Raw genomic sequence first — 24,688 nt, forward strand, 5'->3', positions numbered from 1 at the left:
AATGGGTAAAAAGATTCTTCTATCTTGCCCGATTTAGGTTTTCTTGTGGATGTGATAATCACTCCCAAAAAAGTGATGAAAACATAAGAGTTTGTCACAGAAACTGAAAATAAAAAATTAAAGTTTTCACTCGATGGGAGATTTGAACCAAGGACCTTTCGTTCCGCAGCTGCTCACGTTACCACGAGACCACGGCGCTCCTGCAATCCCAGTGTCTTTGATATTGCCTATCATCCCATAAACTACTCGGTTTGTATATTTTGCTTATTTTTTCACAGTTCCACACAACTTCTTCCTGTTTTCTCAATTGATCTGTGTTCAGTTTTTCAAGGCCTATCCAATGTGCCAACTTATAACTAAATCTGAGGGGGGTGCGATGGGGAGGTTCCCTTGTATGAACAACACACACACACACACCCATGCCCGAGGGAGGACTCGAACCTCCGGCAGGAGGGGCTGCACAATCCGTGACAGGGCGCCTCAAACCGGTCGGCCACTCCGCGCGGCCTCTAATAGTGGCAACTGTTCATTTACAGCTCGTACAAAGTAGATATGTGTTTCAAGGTTTACTCATCTTCAAAGTAGTCACCAGCATTGTGTATAACCCGCTGCCAGCGATGTGGAAGTCGTAGGACACTCTTAACAGTGCCAGTTGTGTTGACAGTTCGAGCGGCGCTGTCTATTGCCCGACGAATTTGCAGCAGTTCTGAAGCGAATGCCGTGAAGAGTTTCCTTCATATTAGGAATCGAGTTGAACTTACGAGGGCTTAAGTCAGGTAAGTCCAGTAGGTAGCACAGCACTTAGTAGAACCATCAGCCGGACAAATCAGTAACAGCTTGCACTGTACGTGCTTGAGCATTGTCCTGCAAAATGATGGTCAGGTCCCGCAGAAAGTGTCATCACTTCTGTCTCTAAGCTGGTCGTAGGTTGTGTTCCAAAAATGAACAGCCTAGAGACAGAAGTGATGACACTTTCTGCAGGACTTGACCATCATTTTACAGGACAATGCTCAAGCATGTACAGTGCAAGCTGTTACTGATTTGTTTGACTGATGGGGCTGCTAAGTGCTATACCACCTACTGCACTCACCTGACTTAAGTCCTCGTGAATTCAACTCGATTTCTAAACTGAAGAAAACGCTTCACGGCATTCGCTTCAGAGCTGCTACAAATTCGTCGGGCAATGGACCGCGCCGCTCGCACTGTCAACACAACTGGCACTGCTAAGAGTATCCTGCGACTTCTACATCGCTGGCAACGGTTTATAGACAATGCTGGTGACTACTTTGAAGGTCAAAAAATGGTTCAAATAGCTCTGAGCACTATAGGACTTAACTTTTGAGGTCATCAGTCCCCTAGAACTCAGAACTACTTAAACCTAGATAACCTAAGGACATCACACACATCCATGCCCGAGGCAGGATTCGAACCTGCGACCGTAGCGGTCGCGCGGCTCCAGACTGTAGCGCCTAGAACCGCTCGGCCACTCTGGCCGACCTTTGAAGGTCAGTAAAATTTTGAAACAAGTATCTATTTTGTACGTGCTGTAAATAAATAGTTGGCACTATTAAAGTTCAAACCCTCGTACAACATTTACACAATGTAACAAACGTAATAACCTTTTAACGTATCCTATGTCCACTGATACAATTAAAGGAGATGTTCAGTACCCTAGATCACTTTCTTAGGGGTCGATTCATTTATTTATTCTTAATTTCTAACCAGCCTATGCTCTTCCCCCGTGTTCAGGCTATCTTCATACCAAATTTCATCGAAAAAAAGTACAAAAGTGACGTACACATGCACTCGTCCCTAACTAATCAGAATTTAGTCGTGAAAAGGAATTAGTATTTACTAAATTACCCCTTTCATGCCTTTGAGCAGAATCAAGCACAATCACTTCTAGACACACGTGGAAATAACAATTAATAAACGGTCCACCACCGGTTATAGGAGGGGGCAAGTGACCCCTTCTCCTCCCCCCCCCCCTCCACGCCCTTCCCCTGGCGGACGCCTATGGTCCAGTGTGTGCGTAGGGATGCCTTAGATACACGCACAGATTACACGGAAGTGACGTCTAATGACGTGTACGAGTAAGCCGCGCGTGCGTGTCACGAACTTGCAGCATCCTTGTCGACTGCTAGCGTGACACTGTTACCAGCTTCTCCCGTGGGTGAGTGGACTTTGGGAAATAGCAGTATCGACAGCTAAATATATCTCCAGCTGTAATTTAAGCTGTCCTTTTAAGTTCAAATCCGACCACACCTTCGGAAATCGCAACATATTAGGGGAAGGCGGCCACATGTTTGTGACAACCAAGAATACAAATGCCAGTGGTGGTCATTACACTTGCAGCAATTTCATCCCTTTTTTTTTTTTTTTTTTTTTTTTTTTTAGTCAAGCAAAAATCACAAAATCGAAGTAATTCGTTGGAGTGTACGCGTTCGTTTGTAACGCATTCATTAACGTCGATTATTGCACAACGTACTTGTTCTACATTCGTAAGAAAGTCCCAGAATGTGAAACGTTTCAGCACGTAGCAGGGCACGAACGTGCTTTCTTTTTTAGCCCATGTTCCTCACCAGTACTCTACAGCAAAGATATGCGATTTTGACCTACGCTATTGTTAATCTTACTTCGAAGGCGTGCTCAAAATCAATGCATTGGAATTTTTTTTTTGCTATCCATATCGGTTGAGGTGTTACATCTCATGCATATTACTCGATCCACTTTCGTGTTGCAACCTTCTGCCGCTAGGGGGCTCCGGATTGTAGCTTGTAACATGATGGTGTGTAACGTAACCATGTCGGTGCGTGAGAAACAGCGTCGTGTAATCGAGTTTCAGCCGCAGAAAATGTGCCTCCAATTCAGATGGCTCTGAGCGCTATGGGAGTTAACATCTGAGGTCATCAGTCCCCTAGAACTTTACTTAAACCCAACTAACCTAAGGACATCACACACACCCATGCCCGAGGCAGGATTCGAAGCTGCGACCGTAGCGGTCGCGCGGTTCCAGACTGTAGCGCCTGGAACCGCTCGGCCACTCCGGCCGGCTCCAGTTTAGATCCATAGCAGAATGAAAGCTGGGTATGGCGATGATTGTATCTGTAGTGACATGGCAAGACAGCCAAGCCACTCGGAGGTAGCCGAAAGGCACGCGTTTAGCTCACGCAGACTGGCGTGAGGTCTGGAACAGGACAATGTCTTGAGAATTGCAAATAAAGTACGAAGATCTTGGAATACTTAACTTTAATCCATAATTGGAGAACATCGCTCTTGTTGATACATTAATATAATCTCAATATAACTGGTAATGGCGCCTTGCTAGGTCGTAGCAAATGACGTAGCTGAAGGCTATGCTAACTATCGTCTCGGCAAATGAGAGCGTATTTGTCAGTGTAGCATCGCTATCAAAGTCGGCTGTACAACTGGGATGAGTGCTAGGAAGTCTCTCTAGACCTGCCGTGTGGCGGCGCTCGGTCTCCAATCACTGGCAGTGGCGACACGCGGGTCCGACGTATACTAACGGACCGCGGCCGATTTAAAGGCTACCACCTAGCAAGTGTGGTGTCTGGCGGTGACACCACAGTATAGACATCAGTAATGCGTGACCTTGGGGTGTTCGTGGTCGTAATGAAAGAAACGGTAGTTCCAGTCTCATTGTTTGTGACAGATCTCGGAGTGGACGACCGCGAAGGGCAACTGACGAGACACATTAGAATTGGGTTGATGAAATCAGGAGACAAAATCGTGTTATAACGAAGTTGCAGCTCTCAGGTAAGTGTGGTATACGACGACAGCGTGTGGGAGCCATCATTGCAGAACTGCGGTACAGAAAAAATGCTCACTCCTGACATGGAACACAAGAGATTCGAATTTTGACAACCGTTTTCTTTGAGTTGTGAGTGTGAGGGCGATGTCTTCCTTAACAACACTTAACAGGTGATGAAAGCTGGGTCCGTCATTTTGACCCCGAAAAAAGAGAGCATCAATGGAGTTCCGCGACAAAGGATAACCAACGCCAAAAAAGTTCAACAGCGTGTCATCGGCAAGCAAAGTAATGCTCGCAGGATTCTCGGATGTTAAAACTGCGGTGCATTCCAAATTCATGCCTAAAGGCACCATCATATCATCTACAAGGAACTGTGAAATCCTGACAAAACGGAAAGCACAAATTAGGAAAGTTCGCCCACATATTCCTTCAGCATGACAATGTCAGTCACATACGAACGTTACGACATCAGCAACCATCCGATGTCTAGGATTCACTCTCATAGATCATCCTGCATACAGTCCCGACATGGGCCCATATCACATTCCTCTGTTTCCAATACCTTCGAGCTGTTGACTTTGATAGTGATGAAACGGTGCAGGCAGAGGCAAGGTTACGTCTCCGTGAATAAAGTCAGACATGCTACAGTGACGGTACCAACAAACAGGTCTCTTGAAACTTCCTGGCAGATTAAAACTGTGTGCCGGACCGAGGCTCGAACTCGGGACCATTGCCTTTCGCGGGCAAGTGCTCTACCAACTGAGCTACCCAGGCACGACTCACGCCCCGTCCTCACACCTTTAATTCCGCCAGTACCTCGTCTCCTACCTTCCAAACTTCACAGAAGATCTCCTGCGAACCTTGCAGAACTAGCACTCCTGGAAGAAAGGATACTGCGAAAGCGTGGCTTAGCCACAGCCTGGGGGATGATTCTAGAATGAAATTTTCACTCTACAGCGGAGTGTGCGCTGATATGAAACTTCCTGGCAGATTCTGCAAGGTTCGCAGGAGAGATTCTGTGAAGTTTGGAAGAAAGGAGACGAGGTACTGGCGGAATTAAAGGTGTGAGGACGGGGCGTGAGTCGTGCTTGGGTAGATCAGTTGGTAGAGCACTTGCCCGCGAAAGGCAAAAGTTCTGAGTTCGAGTCTCGGTCCGGCACACAGTTTTAATCTGCCAGGAAGTTTCATATCAGCGCACACTTCGCTGTAGAGTGAAAATTTTATTCTAGAAACTCGTCTCTTGTTGAGAGAAATGTGTTCGTCACGATGGTGACTACGATGGGAAATATGTATACGTGAAGGATGAAGACGTAGAACGTTAACAACGTTTGCTGTACTTAAGAAGCGTTAAGAGTTTTGCACAAAAATTTGGAGGTATTACTTTTTAGCGCGCCCTCGTATCTCTTGATGGCTTTTGCCGCCGATGTGTCATTAACTGACATTTGATTTTAAGAAGTAACTGTGACAAGGGGACGGATTTATAATAAATCGACAATGCCCTGTTTGCTTGATACTGATATTAAACGCAAGTTCTAATAGGAAAACAATGATATCAAAATGGCACGTCAACAGTTCTGTACAGTTTCTAACACACAATTCAGGAAAACGTGACATTTTAATTTCACAGAATGGGCATATGATTAGTGAAACTGAACAGTTCAGATTTCTAGGTGTTCAGATAGATAGTAAGCTATCGTGGAAAGCCCACGTTCAGGATCTTGTTCAAAGACTCAATACTGCCATTTTTAATATTCGAATGGTATCTGAAGTGAGTAATCGTTCGACAAGAAAAGTAGTCCTTTGATTATTTTCATTCGCTTATGTCGTATGGTATTATATTTTGGGGCAACACTTCCCATTCTAAAAGGATATTTTTGGTTCAGAAACGGGCGGTTCGGGCAATACATGGTGTATGTTCACGAACCTCTTGTCGACCTCTGTTCACGAGTCTGGATTTTTGACATTGGCCTCTCAATATACCGGGTGATCAAAAAGTCAGTATAAATCTGAAAACTGAATAAATCACGGAATAATGTAGATAGAGAGGTACAAATTGACACACATGCTTGGAATGACATGGGGTTTTATTAGAACCAAAAAAATACAAACGTTCAAAAAATGTGCGACAGATGGCGCTTCATCTAATCAGAATAGCAATAATTACCATAACAAAGTAAGACAAAGCAAAGATGATGTTCTTTACAGGAAATGCTCAATATGTCCACCATCATTCCTCAGCAATAGCTGTAGTCGAGGAATAATCTTGTGAACAGCACTGTAAAGCATGTCCGGAGTTACGGTGAGGCATTGGCGTCGGATGTTGTCTTTCAGCATCCCTAGAGATGTCGGTCGATCACGATACACTTGCAACTTCAGGTGACCCCAAATCCAATAATCGCACGGACTGAGGTCTGGGGACCTGGGAGGCCAAGCATGACGAAAGTGGTAGCTGAGCACACGATCATCACCAAACGACGCGCGCAAGAGATCTTTCACACGTCAAGCAATACTTTCTGCTTTTTTTGGTTCTAATAAAGCCCAATGTCATTCCAAGCATGTGTGTCAATTTTTACCTCTCTATCTACATTATTCCGTGGTTAATTAAGTTTTCAAATATATACTGACTTTTTGATCACCCGGTATATACTGCTGCATCCATTTTCAGTAAGCTACCACTCGAATTCAAAAATCTTAGCAGTAATCCACGCGCTGTCAAATCGAAACTGAAGAATTTCCTCATGGGTCACTCCTGTTCTGTAGAGGAGTTCCCTGAAAAATTAAACTGATTCTTTTTGTATTATTGATTGCGTTTACTTAAACTTATGCAGTGACTTTTATCGGGTTCATAAACATTTACTTTTATCTGTTATTACTTTTAACTTGTAATTTCATGTACTGACACGTTCCATGACCTTGGAGATTTGCTCCTCAATTTGGTCCTACGGAATTTGACGGTAAGAAAAAAGAAAAAAAAAAAAATCAGACCAAAATGGCTAAATAGCTCTGAGCACTATGCACTATGGGACTTAACTGCTGAGGTCATCAGTCCCCTAGAACTTAGAACTACTTAAACCTAACTAACCTAAGGACATCACACACATCCATGCCCGAGGCAGGATTCGAACCTGCGACCGTAGCGGTCGCGCGGCTCCAGACTGTAGCGCCTACATCCGCTCGGCCATTCCAGCCGGCTCAGACCGAGATGAACATGTTGTTGTTGTTGTTGTTGTGGTCTTCAGTCCTGAGACTAGTTTGATGCAACTCTCCATGCTACTCTATCCTGTGCAAGCTTTTTCATCTCCCAGTACCTACTGCAACCTACATCCTTCTGAATCTGCTTAGTGTATTCATCTCTTGGTCTCCCTCTACGATTTTTACCCTCCACGCTGCCCTCCAATACTAAATTGGTGATCCCTTGATGCCTCAGAACATGTCCTACCAACCGATCCCTTCTTCTGGTCAAGTTGTGCCACAAACTTCTCTTCTCCCCAATCCTATTCAATACTTCATCATTAGTTATGTGATCTACCCATCTAATCTTCAGCATTCTTCTGTAGCACCACATTTCGAAAGCTTCTATTCTCTTCTTGTCCAAACTATTTATCGTCCATGTTTCACTTCCATACATGGCTACACTCCATACGAATACTTTCAGAAATGACTTCCTGACACTTAAATCAATACTGGATGTTAACAAATTTCTCTTCTTCAGAAACGCTTTCCTTGCCATTGCCAGCCTACATTTTATATCCTCTCTACTTCGACCATCATCAGTTATTTTGCTCCCCAAATAGCAAAACTCCTTTACTACTTTAAGTGCCTCATTTCCTAACCTAATTCCCTCAGCATCACCCGACTTAATTAGACTACATTCCATTATCCTTGTTTTGCTTTTGTTGATGTTCATCTTATATCCTCCTTTCAAGACACTGTCCATTCCATTCAACTGCTCTTCCAAGTCCTTTGCTGTCGCTGACAGAATTACAATGTCATCGGCGAACCTCAAAGTTTTTATTTCTTCTCCATGAATTTTAATACCTACTCCGAATTTTTCTTTTGTTTCCTTTACTGCTTGCTCAATATACAGATTGAACAACATCGGGGAGAGGCTACAACCCTGTCTTACTCCCTTCCCAACCACTGCTTCCCTTTCATGTCCCTCGACTCTTATAACTGCCATCTGGTTTCTGTACAAATTGTAAATAGCCTTTCGCTCCCTGTAATTTACCCCTGCCACCTTTAGAATTTGAAAGAGAGTATTCCAGTCAACATTGTCAAAAGCTTTCTCTAAGTCTACAAATGCTAGAAACGTAGGTTTGCCTTTCCTTAATCTTTCTTCTAAGATAAGTCGTAAGGTCAGTATTGCCTCACGTGTTCCAGCGTTTCTACGGAATCCAAACTGATCTTCCCCGAGGTTGGCTTCTACTAGTTTTTCCATTCGTCTGTAAAGAATTCGTGTTAGTATTTTGCAGCTGTGACTTATTAAGCTGATAGTTCGGTAATTTTCACATCTGTCAACACCTGCTTTCTTTGGGATTGGAATTATTATATTCTTCTTGAAGTCTGAGGGTATTTCGCCTGTTTCATACATCTTGCTCACCAGATGGTAGAGTTTTGTCAGGACTGGCTCTCCCACGGCCGTCAGTAGTTCCAATGGAATATTGTCTACTCCGGGGGCCTTCTTTCGACTCAGGTCTTTCAGTGCTCTGTCAAACTCTTCGCGCAGTATCATATCTCCCATTTCATCTTCATCTACATCCTCTTCCATTTCCATAATATTGTCCTCAAGTACATCGCCCTTGTATAGACCCTCTATATACTCCTTCCACCTTTCTGCTTTCCCTTCTTTGCTTAGAACTGGGTTTCCATCTGAGCTCTTGATATTCATACAAGTCGTTCTCTTATCTCCAAAGGTCTCTTTAATTTTCCTGTAGGCGGTATCTATCTTACCCCTAGTGAGATAGGCCTCTACATCCTTACATTTGTCCTCTAGCCATCCCTGCTTAGCCATTTTGCACTTCCTGTCAATCTCATTTTTGAGACGTTTGTATTCCTTTTTGCCTGTTTCACTTACTGCATTTTTATATTTTCTCCTTTCATCAATTAAATTCAATATTTCTTCTGTTACCCAAGGATTTCTACTAGCCCTCGTCTTTTTACCTACTTGATCCTCTGCTGCCTTCACTACTTCATCCCTCAAAGCTACCCATTCTTCTTCTACTGTATTTATTTCCCCCATTCCTGTCAATTGCTCCCTTATGCTCTCCCTGAATCTCTGTACAACCTCTGGTTCTTTTAGTTTATCCAGGTCCCATCTCCTTAAATTCCCACCTTTTTGCAGTTTCTTCAGTTTTAATCTACAGGTCATAACCAATAGATTGTGGTCAGAGTCCACATCTGCCCCTGGAAATGTCTTACAATTTAAAACCTGGTTCCTAAATCTCTGTCTTACCATTATATAATCTATCTGATACCTTTTAGTATCTCCAGGGTTCTTCCATGTATACAACCTTCTTTCATGATTCTTAAACCAAGTGTTAGTTATGATTATGTTGTGCTCTGTGCAAAATTCGACCAGGCGGCTTCCTCTTTCATTTCTGTCCCCCAATCCATATTCACCTACTATGTTTCCTTCTCTCCCTTTTCCTACACTCGAATTCCAGTCACCCATGACTATTAAATTTTCGTCTCCCTTCACAATCTGAATAATTTCTTTTATTTCATCATACATTTCTTCAATTTCTTCGTCATCTGCAGAGCTAGTTGGCATATAAACTTGTACTACTGTAGTAGGCGTGGGCTTCGTATCTATCTTGGCCACAATAATGCGTTCACTATGCTGTTTGTAGTAGCTTACCCGCATTCCTATTTTCCTATTCATTATTAAACCTACTCCTGCATTACCCCTATTTGATTTTGTGTTTATAACCCTGTAGTCACCTGACCAGAAGTCTTGTTCCTCCTGCCACCGAACTTCACTAATTCCCACTATATCTAATTTTAACCTATCCATTTCCCTTTTTAAATTTTCTAACCTACCTGCCCGATTAAGGGATCTGACATTCCACGCTCCGATCCGTAGAACGCCAGTTTTCTTTCTCCTGATAACGACGTCCTCCTGAGTAGTCCCCGCCCGGAGATCCGAATGGGGGACTATTTTACCTCCGGAATATTTTACCCAAGAGGACGCCATCATCATGTAATCATACAGTAAAGCTGCATGCCCTCGGGAAAAATTACGGCTGTAGTTTCCCCTTGCTTTCAGCCGTTCGCAGTACCAGCACAGCAAGGCCGTTTTGGTTATTGTTACAAGGCCAGATCAGTCAATCATCCAGACTGTTGCCCTTGCAACTACTGAAAAGGCTGCTGCCCCTCTTCAGGAACCACACGTTTGTCTGGCCTCTCAACAGATACCCCTCCGTTGTGGTTGCACCTACGGTACGGCTATCTGTATCACTGAGGCACGCAAGCCTCCCCACCAACGGCAAGGTCCATGGTTCATGGGGGGGGAGATGAACATACGGTTCTGTTTATCATTCTCATTCATATTAGGCTCTCCTAAAAGCTTTTACCGCTAATGCATCAGTAACTGACATTCATTATAAGGAATCGTACCAGGGGTAACGTGTTGGTGATACATCTTGAATGCGCTGCTGCCTCGAAATTGCATACCGCAAATTAGAATATAAAACCACCGAAATACGACAAAATCGGTGCATCGAGTGATACATAGTTTTCGCGTCACTGCCGGCCGGTGTGGCCGAGCGGTTCTAGGCGCTTCAGTCTGGAACTGCGCGACCGCTACGGTCGCAGGTTCGAGTCCTGCCTCGGGAATTGATGTGTGTGATGTCCTTAGGTTAGCTAGGTTTAAGTGGTTCTAAGTTCTAGGGGACAAATGACCTCAGATGTTATGTACCATAGTGCTCAGAGCCATTTGAACCATTTTTTTCGCGTCACTGCCGTGTACAGTGCGTTTGTTCAACGCTGAAGATGACACGCGTGTGTCGCAACTTGCGGGCCGTCCTGTGTATAACAAGTGGCGGCCAGGTGAGCCCGCCTGCTGATTGGCGCCGGCCCGGGCCGGCCGCCCCCGCGCCAGGTGGGGTGCCGTTGCTAGGTAACGGCCTTACTGCGGGGGAGACGCCGCCGCCGCGCCGACAAAGGAATCAAGACGGAAGACATTGTCCGCGGCGCTGGCACGGCGGGTGTATCGATCCCGGAGGACGGGGCGCCCAGCACGCCTGCCGTCTGCGGGGCTCTGTCTGGACAGTCTGTGAGACACCGGCAGTCGGAAGTCCTTCTGGTTGTGAGCCAATAACACTGACGTTACTGGGTGGCACCTCGTAACTACCGATTCTACACTACTGGCCATTAAAATTGCTACACCACCAAGATGACGTGCTACAGGCCCGAAATTTAACCCACAGGGAGAACATGCTGTGATATGCAAATGATTAGCTTTTCAGAGCATTCACACAATGTTGGCGCCGGTGGCGACATCTACAACGTGCTCACAAGAGGAAAGTTTCCAACCGATTTCTCAAACACAAACAGCAGTTGACCAACGTTGCCTGGTGAAACGTTGTTGTGATGCCTCGTGTAAGGAGGAGAAATCCCTAGCATTACGTTTCCGACTTTGATAAAGGTCGGATTGTAGCCTATCGCGATTGCGGTTTATTGTATCGCGACAATGCTGGTTGCGTTGGTCGAGATCCAATGACTGTTAGCAAAATATGGAATCAGTGGGTTCAGGAGGGTAATACGGAACGCCGTGCTGGATTCCAACGGCCTCGTATCACTGGCAGTCGAGATGACAGGCATCTTATCCGCACGGCTGTAACGGATGGTGCAGCCACGTCTCGATCCCTGAGTCAACAGATGGGGACGTTTGCAAGACAACAACCATTTGCACGAACAGTTCGACGACGTTTGCAGCAGCAGCGACTATCAGCTCGGAGACCGTGGCTGAGGTTACCCTTGACGCAGCATCATAGACAGGAGCGCCTGCGATGGTGTACTCGACGAGGAACCTGGGTGCGCGAATGGCAACACGTCATTTTTTTCGGATGAATCCAGGTTCTCTTTACTGCATCATGATGGTGGCATCTGTGTCTGGCGACATCGCGGTGAACGCACATTGGAAGCGTGTATTCGTCATCGCCATACTGGCGTATCACCCGGCGTGATGGAATGGCGTGCCATTGGTTACACGTCTCGGTCACCTCTTGTTCGCATTGACGGCACTTTCAACAGTGGACGTTACATTTCAGATGTGTTACGACCCGTGGCTCTACCCTTGAATCGATCCCTGCGAAACCCTACGTTTCAGCAGGATAATGCACGAGCGCATGTTGCAGGTCCTGTACGGGCCTTTCTGGATACAGAAAATGTTCGACTCCTGCTCTGTCCAGAACTCTCACCAAATGAAAACGTCTGGTCAATGGTGGCCGAGCAACTGGCTCGTCACAATACGCCAGTCACTACTCTTGATGAACTGTGGTATCGTGTTGAAGCTGCATGGGCACCTGTACCTGTACACTCCATCCAAGCTCTGTTTGACTCAATGCCCAGGCGTAATCACATGTCAGTTCTAGTATAATATATTTGTCCAATGAATACCCGTTTATCATCTGCATTCCTTCATGGTGTAGCAATTTTAATGGCCAGTAGTGTATTATCAACTATCTCAGTACCTGGCTATGTATCTCTTTCCACTCTAATACTCCTCTCCATCTCCTTGTCCCCCCTGTGCCTATCCAACACCTCTACACACCACTTCCTCCATCGATCTGCTACTCGCTCCTCTGTTTGTCGATCTCTTCCTTCCTTTCTCCTTGTCCGTCTCCTCCTGTTCGCTTTCTCTGCCCAACCTCCCCCCCCCCCCCCCCCTCTTTGTGTCGTACAATGATACGAGGGTCATTCAGTAATTAAGGAGAGAAATTGGTCTGGGGGAAAAAAATGTTAGAAAGACAATTTTGGTAGTTTTATGGCTTTAAGTTGGCATCACTGGGATGAGCCCTCATCAGCTGGCGTATCGACATTGTTTTATTTATAACCTCAAAAATACATTTCAAGACGGTGAGTCCGCTTGAAACGTGCACATTAGTTGAACAACTTCTGTTGTTCGTTTTGTGCTTGCTGAAAGTGAGAAACCAGTGAATATACACTGAAGAATGTCTAAAGTTCATGCTGAAGGTTGTATGAATCGTGCAAATTTTTAAAAGTCGGTAGAGTGCAAAAATGGTCGCGACTCAGTGACTGACGAACACCGTTCTGGCCGACCAGTTGCAGTTTCAACTCCCTCACTTGAAAGTCGAACTGATGATATTATTCGTGCCGAGCACCGTGTGACTGTGGAAATGATAGTTGATAAGGTTCAAGTTAGTACTGGTACCGTTCATAACATTATCTGTAACAAGCTGAAGTACCGCAAAACATGTGCAAGATCTTGACGCGGCTAACAAGGAAACGTGGTTGAGAATGTGCACAGAGCTAAAGGAAACTTACGAAAGAGAAGGTGAGCACTTCGTCAACAAAATTTTAGCTCGTGATGAAACTTGGGTTCACTATTATGAGCCAGAATAAAAAATCACTCTTGGAAGTGCCAGTTGTGTTGACAGTTCGAGGGGTGCGGTCTATTGCGCGACGCATTTGTAGCAGTTCTGAAGCGAATGCCGTGAAGTGTTTCCTTCAGTTCAGAAATCGAATTGAACTTACTAGGGCTTAAGTCAGGGGAGTGCAGCGGGTGGTATAGCACTTAGCAGCCCCATCAGTCAAACAAATCAGTAAGAGCTTGCACTGTACACGTTTGAGCATTGTCCTACAAAATGATGGTCGTAGGTTGAGTTCCAAAAATGAACATCATAGCGACAGATGTGATGACACTTTCTGCAGGACCTGACCATCATTTTGCAGGACAATGCTCAAGCACTGGTTTGTTTGACTGATGGGGCTTCTAAGTGCTATACCACCCACTGAACTCCCCTGACTTAAGCCCTAGTAAGTTCAAGTCGATTTCTGAACTGAGGGAAACACTTCACAGCATTCGCTTCAGAACTGCAATCGTCGGGCAATAGACCGCGCCGCCGTAGTTGGCGCACGAGCGATGGGACACAGCATCTGCGAGGCAGCGATGAAGTGGGGACTTCCCCGTACGACCATTTCACGAGTGTACCGTGAGTATCAGGAATCCGGTGAAACATCAAATCTCCGACATGGCTGCGACACGAAAAACATCGTGCAAGAACAGGGCCAACGACGACTGAAGAGAATCGTTCGACGTGACAGAAGTGCAACCCTTCCAGAAATTGTTGCAGATTCCAATGCTGGGCTATCAGCAAGTTTCAGCGTGCGAACCATTCAACGAAACATCATCGATATGGGCTTTCGGAGCCAAAGTCCCACACGTGTACCATTGATGACTGCACGCCACAACCGTCAGCACCGACATTGGACTGTTGATAACTGGAAACATGTTGCCTGGTCCGACGACTCTCGATTCAAATTATAACGAGCGGACGGACGTGTAAGCGTGTGGATACAACCTCGTGAATCCATGGATCCTGCATGTCAGCAGGGGACTGTTGACGCTGGTGCAGCCTCTGTAATGATGTGGGGCGTGTGAAGTTGGGAGTGATATGGCATCCCTGATACGTCTAGGTACGACTCTGACAGGTGACATGTATACAAGCATCCCGTCTGCTCACCTGCATCCATTCATATCCATTGAGCATTCCGACGGGCAATTCCAACAGAATAGTCTGATGCCCCACACCTCCAGAATTGCTACAGAGTGGCTCCAGGAACACTCTTCTAAGTTTAATCACTTCCGCTGGCCACCAAACTCCCCAGACATGAACATTATTGAGCATATCTGGGATGCCTTGCAACGTGCTGTTCAGAGGAGGTCTGCACCCCCTCGTACTTTTACGAATTTATGGACAGCCCTGCAAGATTCATAGTGTCGTTTGCCTCCAGCCCTACTTCAAACATCACTCGAGTCGATGCCTCGTCATGTTGCGGCACTTCAGCGTGTTCACGGGGTCCGGACGCGATATTAGACACATATACCAGTTTCTGTGCCCCTTCAGTGTATATATAACGCAGAGTATATGTGTACAGGTGCCAACGCAGTGGTAACACCGGTTCCCGTCAGTTCACCGAAGCTAAGTGGTGTTGGGCTGGGCTACCACTTGGATGGGTGACCATCCCGTCTACCGAGCGCTGTTGGCAAGTGGGGTGCACTCAGCCCTTGTGAGGCAAACTGAGGAGCTACTTGATTGAGAAGTAGCGGCTCCGGTCGGTCTCGGAAGAGAGTGGTGTGCTGCCCACATGCCCCTCCATATCCACATTCAGTGACGCCGGTGTGCTGAGGGTGACACGGCGGCTGGTCGGTACCTTTGGACTTTCATGGCCTGTTCGGGAGGAGTTAGTTATATGTGTACATGTATGGAACTTCCTCCCAAACCCCTGGATTGATTTCTAACAGATTTGGCACTGGAACAGCAGGCCTCACGAGCATAATCGGTATCGGGTTCATAACGTTCTGGCTCCAATAGGAGTCGGTAAAACCATGTTTTTTCCAGTTCCTGTAGTATAGGCTGCTCTGTCCAACAGGTGTTGTGTGTGGGAATAGTATCAGCATGCCAAATGTATCTGCTTTGTGAGAAGTGGATTTACAGGCCCAGACATGCAGGAAGCTTTGCGTGAAAGACATGTTGTGTTGGAGTAGTGTCGCCCTGCTTTATTGACCTGCTCTGCATGGCAGCCTGTACGTCAGGGCTAAATACATGCTCTTCAACAACCTGATAGTTAGCCTGCCATGCATGACAGGTACGTTGTGGGAACAGTGTCGGCCTGTTTTACTGAACTATACTGGAGGGACCACATGTGCTGCTGAGCATTGTTCAGGACGGTTGAGATGGCTAGAGTAGGTGATGGACAGAATGAGGGTGAGAGGAAATGGACGGAGAGAGGGAAGGAGGGGGAGATACATGAGGCAGGTGGAAGGTGTAGAGGGGTAGTGGGCAGGTGGCGAAGGAAGTGGGGCAGGCAGAGAAGAGAGAACTGGGGGAAGGTATTTTTAGAGGGAGTGTGAAAAGAGTTGATGGGAGGTATACAGGCTAATTAGAAATTTATATTTGAACCAGAGAGCAAGAGTAAGAATAGGAGGTGTGATGAGTGAAGAAACTGAACTGGGAAGAGGTGTAAATCAAGGTTGTTCTTTGTCACCAGCACTGTTCAATATACAGGGTGATTCAAAAAGAATACCACAACTTTAGGAATTTAAAACTCTGCAACGACAAAAGGCAGAGCTAAGCACTATCTGTCGGCGAATTAAGGGAGCTATAAAGTTTCATTTAGTTGTACATTTGTTCGCTTGAGGCGCTGTTGACTAGGCGTCAGCGTCAGTTGATGCTAAGGTGGCGACCGCTCAACAGAAAGCTTCTTGTGTTATTGAGTACGACAGAAGTGAATCGACGACGGTTGTTCAGCGTGCATTTCGAACGAAGTATGGTGTTAAACCTCCTGATAGGTGGTGTATTAAACGTTGGTATGAACAGTTTACAGAGAATGGGTGTTTGTGCAAAGGGAAAAGTTCTGGACGGCCGAGAACGAGTGATGAAAATGTAGCACGCATCCAGCAAGCATTTGTTCGCAGCCCAGGAAAATCGACTCGCAGAGCTAGCAGAGAGCTGCAAATTCCACAATCAACTGTATGGAGAGTCCTACAAAAAAGGTTAGTTATGAAACCTTATCGTCTGAAATTGGTTCAAGCACTGTCTGCAGCTGACAAGATTAAAAGAATCGATTTCTGTGATTTTATTCTTGCTCAAATGGAAACAGATGAATATTTCGTTTCAAAGATTGTGTTTAGTGATGAAGCAACTTTCCACACTAACGGGAAAGTCAACCGTCACAATGTCTGTATATGGGGCACTGAGAATCCGCGGGAAACAACTCAGTATGAACCTGACTCGCCTAAGGTGAACGTTTTCTGTGCCATTTCAGCCAATAAAGTTTTTGGTCCCTTTTTCTTCGAAGGTCCTACTCTAAATGGACTACAGTATCTGGAGATGTTAGAGAATTGGCTGTTCCCTCGGCTCGAACAAGAAGCACAACAATTCATATTTCAACAGGATGGAGCGCCACCACATTGGCACTTATCTGTCCGTAACTACCTGAAAGTCAACTACCCGAGGCGATGGATCGGCCGCCAGGCAGCCCGTGACAGAGCACTTCATCACTGGCCTCCAAGAAGCCCTGATCTTACCCCCTGCGATTTTTTCTTATGGGGGTATGTTAAGGATATGGTGTTTCGGCCACCTCTCCCAGCCACCATTGATGATTTGAAACGAGAAATAACAGCAGCTATCCAAACTGTTACGCCTGATATGCTACAGAGAGTGTGGAACGAGTTGGAGTATCGGGTTGATATTGCTCGAGTGTCTGGAGGGGGCCATATTGAACATCTCTGAACTTGTTTTTGAGTGAAAAAAAAAACCTTTTTAAATACTCTTTGTAATGATGTATAACAGAAGGTTGTATTATGTTTCTTTCATTAAATACACATTTTCAAAGTTATGGTATTCTTTTTGAATCACCCTGTAATCTGGAGGAAATTATTAGCGAAAGTTTTGATGAAAGGAGAGGAGAGGAGTTTTTATAGGGGGTCGGAGAGTGGAGTGTGTAAGATTTGCAAACGACATGATTGTGTTGGCAGAGTGTGCAAGAGAGAGAGAACAAATGTTGGATGGTCTAAACACAAAAGTAGAAGAATATGGAATGAAGATTAACAAGAAGAAAACTAAAAGCATGGTAATTGACGGAAAGGGGAGAAAATGCCGTATGAAAATAGGGGGAGAGGAAATAGTACAAGTGAGTAACTTGAATTACTTGGGAAGTGTAATAATGGATGATACGTATTGCTCAACAGAAATTAGGATAACAACTGCAATGGCAAAAGAAGGATTCAAGAGGAAACAGAAATTACTTAGCGGACCACTAAACAAAGATCTGAGGAAAAGACTGGCCATATGTTACATCTGGAGCGTTGTACTGTATGGTGCGGAAACCTGGACATGGAGGAAGGAAGATGGGAGAAGACTGGAGGCACCAGAGATGTGGGTATGGAGAAGAATGGTAAAAGTGAAATGGGTAGACCGAGTAAGGAAAGAAGAAGTATTAAAAAGAGTTGGAGAAGAAAGAGAATACCGAACTGAATTGTACACTGTTTGAGGAGGGACTATTGTTTGAAGGAAGAAATAGAAGGAATGGTGGAGGGAAAAAGTTGAAGAGGAAAAAGAAGATATCAAATGCTGGACATTATCAAAGGAGGCAGATATTTAGAAATGGAAAAGCTGGCTATGGACAGACATAAGTGGAAAAGGCTCAACCCATGACAAGACCTGCCGAATACCTTATTACTACTACTAAAGAGAGGGGGTGGAGGAAATGGACAAATTGACGCTTCCATGTGTGTTCAATGCATGTGAGCGAAGCCATGGGGAAAAGGCTAGTTTCAACGACAAACCAAAATGTGGTTCAAATGGCTCTGAGCACTATGGGACTTAACATCTATGGTCATCAGTCTCCTAGAACTTAGAGCTACTTAAACCTAACTAACCTAAGGACATCACACACATCCATGCCCGAGGCAGGATTCGAACCTGCGACCGTAGCGGTCGCGCGGTTCCAGTCTGAAGCGCCTAGAACCGCTCGGCCACTCCGGCCGGCTGATATGGGTACGTGCGTTAGCACGCAGCAGCAACACCCTTCAGCGCATCATTCCACATCGACGGTTCTCGACAGACATGCTGTCCCATACACGTTCTTCATTCTCCGATGGATGTCTACCGGTGTCTGTCCTACGGCAGCCAAGAAAAGAGTAACAGCACGTTGGTCCTGTTTGGACGCATTTGGCAATAACGCCGCCATGACTCACGTTTTCGCATGTCAGAAGCACACGCATACCACACTAATTCCTCGCCTACGTATCGGTGCTTATACATTCGGATAGGAGCCGCGATACGTTGCTTATACGCTGCAGTAACGCCATGAGAGATTTTTTATCGCCCGTTATATTTTTAGAACTTATTTATATAATATGTGGGCAGTTAAGTCGGAGTCGCAGCAACCTGAATTTCTCTTTGCCGTGGAAGACGTGGTATTTGCAAAGGAACTAATTTTCTCTGATATATGGTTTGGCTGTCTTTAAAATGTAATTTTGTTTTAGTTTCCCATAGCTCCTATTTCAGAACGTATTTACTTTGTAACTGTTTTTTGTTAATGGTTGTGCTTAATTTCATTTCACTTCTTGATTATTACTGTGTAGTAGGGTAATAATGTAATGATAATTAACCTGACACCCCAGCTGCAAACAGGCGTTGATATACATCATTGGGGACATGTTGAGAATGTGTGCCCCGACCGGGACTCGAGCCCGGGATCTCCTCCTTCTTTCGGGAACAGATACTACCTTCATATATAGTTAAATATGGCTACCCGGTCATTGACGTTCTTGTGCGAACGCACACACTATGCCCCAACTCGTACGGGACTTGGTAGATTTATCTGCCACGAGTAATGAGTGTGATAGGCAAACATCTGTTTGGCGCACTACGAATGTAGTGGTGCGGACATGTTGGGAATGTGGGTCTCACGGGGAGCGGGCACGGGATAAGTCCTTGCAGTCGTGCAATCCTCTCTGCCCTCGGTGGCTCAGATGGAAAGAGCGTCTGCCATGTAAGCAGGAGGTCCCAGGTTCGAGTTTCGGTCGGCGCACACATTTTCAACATGTCCCCAATGATGTATGTCAACGCCTGTTTGCAGCTAGGGTGACGATTTAATTATCATTTCATTCTAGAGAGGGTGCACGGTCATCAAAGGTACGGTATCTGTTCTGTCGGGAACACTTACTACCTTAACATATAGTAATAATGTAACACATACACAATTAACTACAATACCGACAAGATTTCCTCGATTGCAACAGCTTTAAATTTGAAAAGAATATTCGCTTTTAGGATGACCATGTTGTAGTTTGGAACATCTTCGCGCATTTCGGGAAACCTTTATTATCCAGAACACTTCTCGTAATTTCAGAGAAAGGCTGCGATACATAAAAAATGAACGACATAATCAGAAAATTGCAGGCTGGCTTGCTAGAGGTGAAACTCTGAAAATTATACAACGGCCTCCCCTACCCCGTAAAGAGACGGTACACAACTGTGTCGAATGCCTTTCGGAAGTCAAGGAACACGGTACGTACTTGGGCGCAAGTACTCACTCCCTACCGCGTTATCATTGTCGTAGGCAACGGTGGCGCTTTGAAAGTGGGGTTGACAGCAAGTTATAAACTTTTGGAAGGGAGGTTTATAGTAGTACTGTGCGCCTCGCCGCCACACTTTCCTGATAGATTCGAATGCTGGTACAGCGGCTATGTGTGCGTTGGCTCCAATGTGGTCTGTGTCATAATTACCAGTTTTCTGCTATATCAGCAGGTCCTTTGACTTTCCATTCCATGTGACCCATTCTTTCCTTCTTACTGCCGTCCACCACATCATCCAGGACCTGAAATCTCTTCCTCCCTCGCCTCCTGTTTCCTTCCAGATAGCCAACCGGGGTTGCCGAGCGGTTCTAGGCGCTACAGTCTGGAACCGCGCGACCGCTACGGTCGCAAGTTCGAATCCTGCCTCGGGCATGGATGTGTGTGATGTCCTTAGGTTAGTTAGGTTTAAGTAGTTCTAAGTTCTAGGTGACTGATGACCTCAGAAGTTAAGTCCCATAGAGCCATTTGAACCATGTTTTTTTTTCCTTCCACATACCCTTCCTAACACTCTAATACCGTTTTTATGAACCCCACCTTCTTCTTAAAATGTGTCCAATCGAGTTTCTTTTCCTTCTTTTTTTTCCTCCCACTCTTCTCAGTACCTCATTATTTTTTACTCTATTCTATTTCCACTCTCCTTCATGTCCACACTTCAGAAGCCTCCAGGCTTGTTCTATCTCTCTTCCCCAGTCTCGACGATTCAGTATCGCACCGGAGGACACTCCATACAAAACCTTTTTTTTTTTTAGACTTTTCCTTAAAACTTTCTCCATACTGCTGCAGAATATTGCCCGCATCTCGTGGTCGTGCGGTAGCGTTCTCGCTTCCCACGCCCGGGTTCCCGGGTTCGATTCCCGGCGGGGTCAGGGATTTTCTCTGCCTCGTGATGGCTGGGTGTTGTGTGCTGTCCTTAGGTTAGTTAGGTTTAAGTAGTTCTAAGTTCTAGGGGACTTATGACCACAGCAGTTGAGTCCCATAGTGCTCAGAGCCATTTGAACCATTTTGCAGAATATTCTCCTTTCCTTATAAAATGCTCCTTTCACCGTTACTATTCTGGTTGTATTTTTTTGTGACTCTCTTCACAGTCCGCTTTTGTCCTGTACTTAAAGCTATTCGCGCGTTCTAATACTTTTGGATTCAGCATTATCTTCACCTTTTAGTTTCCTCCCAGTGCAATTACTTCTCTTTCCTTAGTGTTTACCCTCATTCCCTAAATCTTTCCTTTCGCTTCAATGTGCTCTGTGTACCTGGTGCCCAAATGTCGACTTGTTTATGCTAGCTAGAACAATAACTTGACAGGCCGCACCAGTATGTCAGCTACTTGGAGTACACCCGCAAAGTACTGCCGCTGGGTGGGACTGCGGCGAGAGCAGGTGTTCACTCAGAGCAGCCGCGTATGTCGGCTGCAGCCTCAGCCACAGCTAGCCACCTGCCTCTGAATCTTGCCTCTGCCCCCGCCACGCGGCCTCTCCACCCTCCACCCCCAGACTGACCGCCACTCCACCCCAGCCCGTGTGCCGCCCCCGCAGTCGTAAAACGCAGATCGATAAGTCGCCCTTCCTTCCTGTCTCACTTCCCTCCTTCACCCTCCCCACCCCCCTTCACCCCCTCCCCCTCAGACAGGTCCCTTTGTCGCGCTGCCCTGCCACCCGGACTCCTTGTCTCCAGACACTGGAGGAATTGTGACGACGACGACGACGGAAAAACCGCCCTCCAAAGTACCACCGCACACCACCGGCCAAACTGACGCAATGGGACACGTGATTTCTCAGCTGCAGCTCATGCCAGCAAAACAGACTCTGTACATGAAGCAGCCAGTCTCTTAATCAGGACAATGTGACGAAAAGTGTCCAGGCACCCCTATGTAACCTCGAATTCACCGCTACTTGTCACGATTCAGTATAAAAGGGCATACGATAAATGTATTCGCAGTTTCGAATGTGGACAGCCATCAACCGTATAATGGAAAGACCATAACGAAAAATACATGTCCGAACAAACTTTCTGTCGTACATTTGAACAACACATGCACTGCGGTATCGTACTTACCCGCCGACACCAGGCAAGCGACTTTCAATTAAAATGTCTCCCCTGTACAGTAATACACTACTGGCCAATAAAATTGGTACACCAAGAAGAAATGCAGATGATAAACGGGTATTCATTGGACAAATATATTATACTAGAACTGACATGTGATTACGTTTTCACGCAATTTGGATGCATAGATCCTGAGAAATCAGTACCCAGAACAACCACCTCTGGCCATAATAACGGCCTTGATACTCCTGGGCATTGAGTCAAACAGAGCTTGGATGGCGTGTACACGTACAGCTGATCATGCAGCTTCAACACGATACCACAGTTCATCAAGAGTAGTGACTGGCATATTGTGACGATCCAGTTGCTGGGCCACCATTGACCAGACGTTTTCAGTTGGTGAGAGATCTGGAGAATGTGCTGGCTGCTTCTGCTAGCCAGTGTGGGAACCTACCGCTCGCTCCTACTCTGTACGTACTGCAGCGCTGATACATTCACTTCGCGTATGTAAAATAGCAAAACTGGAAATAAAGTAAAATGCGCTCTTCTGTGCAAACAAGGAGTACGTTACAATGACCACAGCTAAGCTGAGGCCGGCCGGTGTGGCCGAGCGGTTCTAGGCGCTTCAGTCTGGAACCGCGCGACTGCTACGGTCGCAGGTTCCAATCCTGCCTCGGGCATGGACGTGGTTCTAAGTTCTAGGGGACTGATGACCCCAGAAGCTGAGTCCCATAGTGCTCAGAGCCATTTGAATTATTTTTGATGTCCGTGGACTGCCATTCCTCCACAGACATTCAGACGCCTCAGCAGAGTTCAGCTCATCATAGAAGCATAAGTTGGTCATATCCCATACTGATGTTCGTGGACTGCCATTCCTCCACTGACATTCAGAGGTCTCAGCAGAGCTCAGCCTGTTATAGGAGGATGTGTTGGTCATACCTCATATTGGGTGATGCTTTTGATCAGATAGTGTTTTTTCTGTAGGCGCTGTTGCAATGTTTGTAACCTTGAAGATGTGCCAGACGCAACTAGTACAGATAGATCAACCTACATGTACCGGAGACACAATGATACCATGAAAAGTATGGTATGTAACGTAATTCGTCTGTCAAAATCAACAGCAGGCTATCGCCAAACTCAAATTCAACCACAGGTAGCTATCAAAAACATTTCAACAAAATTCACGCCGTAGGTTCAACACACTGCAACTCAGTGTAGATCCAGGATGTCAATCACATGTTGGGGTTACAGTGGCTGCCCTAAAAACACAAATGTGTCAGACAGGCTGCTTAAGGAGCTGGTTAAAATGAAACAATTGCTTCATTCGAATGTGATGATATCCTTGGCGTCACTGAATATAAACACTTATAAACTGTTTACAAAATACTTCTTAAAAGTTGGCATTAAAATAGAATCGAAGAGATTCTGTGTATTTGTCTTTGTTTAGCCTATACAGAAACTAGTTGTCCACCAAAAATGCAGAGATATTGCGCTCACTTTATGGATTACAGCGCTATCTTTAATTTCAACAAAATTTATGGTGAATTATTTACCATAAAGTGGGAAAGAAAGCCTTCAATTTTGTATTGCCTGTATTAGTTTACCCAGAGGCCAATAACAAGTAAATACACCAACTGATACAAAAAATGAAGCAAACGGAAGGGGACAGAGAAACGAAATGAGACTTCACGGGTTGATGTTATTTCAGCGATCACAAAGTCAAGTCAGACTTCAAAGAGCTTGGCAATATAAAACCTCTCATCAATATCAAAATGCATCCATTGGCCTGCAGGTATGCATTGATTTGGTTGAAGAGAGTTTCATAAAGCGTTGTATCCTTTCATGAGGCAACTGGTACTTTATATCCTGTATACTAGCTCTGGGACATAGTTGATATCTGCGCTGGTTCCACACGTCCCATTGGGCACTGAACTGCTCATTTTGCTGGGCACACCAGGTACCTCAACATAATGAGGACGGCTGTGTATGACCTTGTGCACAATGGTCAGGAGAGGTGGGCTACACAACTGTCGCCGAAGGAAAGCTGGAAGGAGCCGAAATGATTAGTGAACAAGTTAACACAACAAGGGCCAACGGCCTTGCCACAGCAGTAACACCGGTTCCCGTCAGATCACCGAAGTTGAGCGCTGTAGGGCTGGGCTAGCACTTGGATGGGGGACCATCCGGTCTGCCGAGCGCTGTTGGCAAGCGGGGTGCGCTCAGCCCTTTGAGGCAAACTGAGGAGCTGCTTGACTGAGAAGTAGCGGCTCCGGTCTTGGAAACTAACATACGGCCGGGAGAGCGGTGTGCTGACCATATGTCCCTCCCTATCGGCATCCAGTGACGCCTATCGGCTGAGAATGACACGGCGGCCGGTCGGTACCGTCGGGCCTTCATGACCTGTTCGGGAGGAGTTTAGTTTTTAATTCAACACGACAAGGAGAAGATTTACTTAGCTTATGTTTCTCCAAAGATATGAGGACTCAGTACAAATGAGGGAACAAGTAACAGAGTTCAGCTGTTACATCAGCAGCAATGATGTAGTT

The 24,688-nt window shown here is 45.8% G+C and overlaps 1 non-coding gene and 1 pseudogene across 1 annotated transcript; one reads left to right on the forward strand and one right to left on the reverse strand.

The window, feature by feature from the left end:
• Positions 1-4,471: 4,471 nt before the first annotated feature.
• Positions 4,472-4,546, reverse strand: Trnas-cga (transfer RNA serine (anticodon CGA)). Its single transcript has one exon. It is a non-coding gene; the product is annotated as a tRNA-Ser (tRNA).
• Positions 4,547-24,231: 19,685 nt separating this feature from the next.
• On the forward strand, positions 24,232-24,349 carry LOC126428692 (5S ribosomal RNA; annotated as a pseudogene).
• The last annotated feature ends 339 nt before the right edge of the window (positions 24,350-24,688 follow it).

The sequence above is a fragment of the Schistocerca serialis genome, chromosome 12, assembly GCF_023864345.2.
Source record: "Schistocerca serialis cubense isolate TAMUIC-IGC-003099 chromosome 12, iqSchSeri2.2, whole genome shotgun sequence".
NCBI lineage: Eukaryota > Metazoa > Arthropoda > Insecta > Orthoptera > Acrididae > Schistocerca > Schistocerca serialis.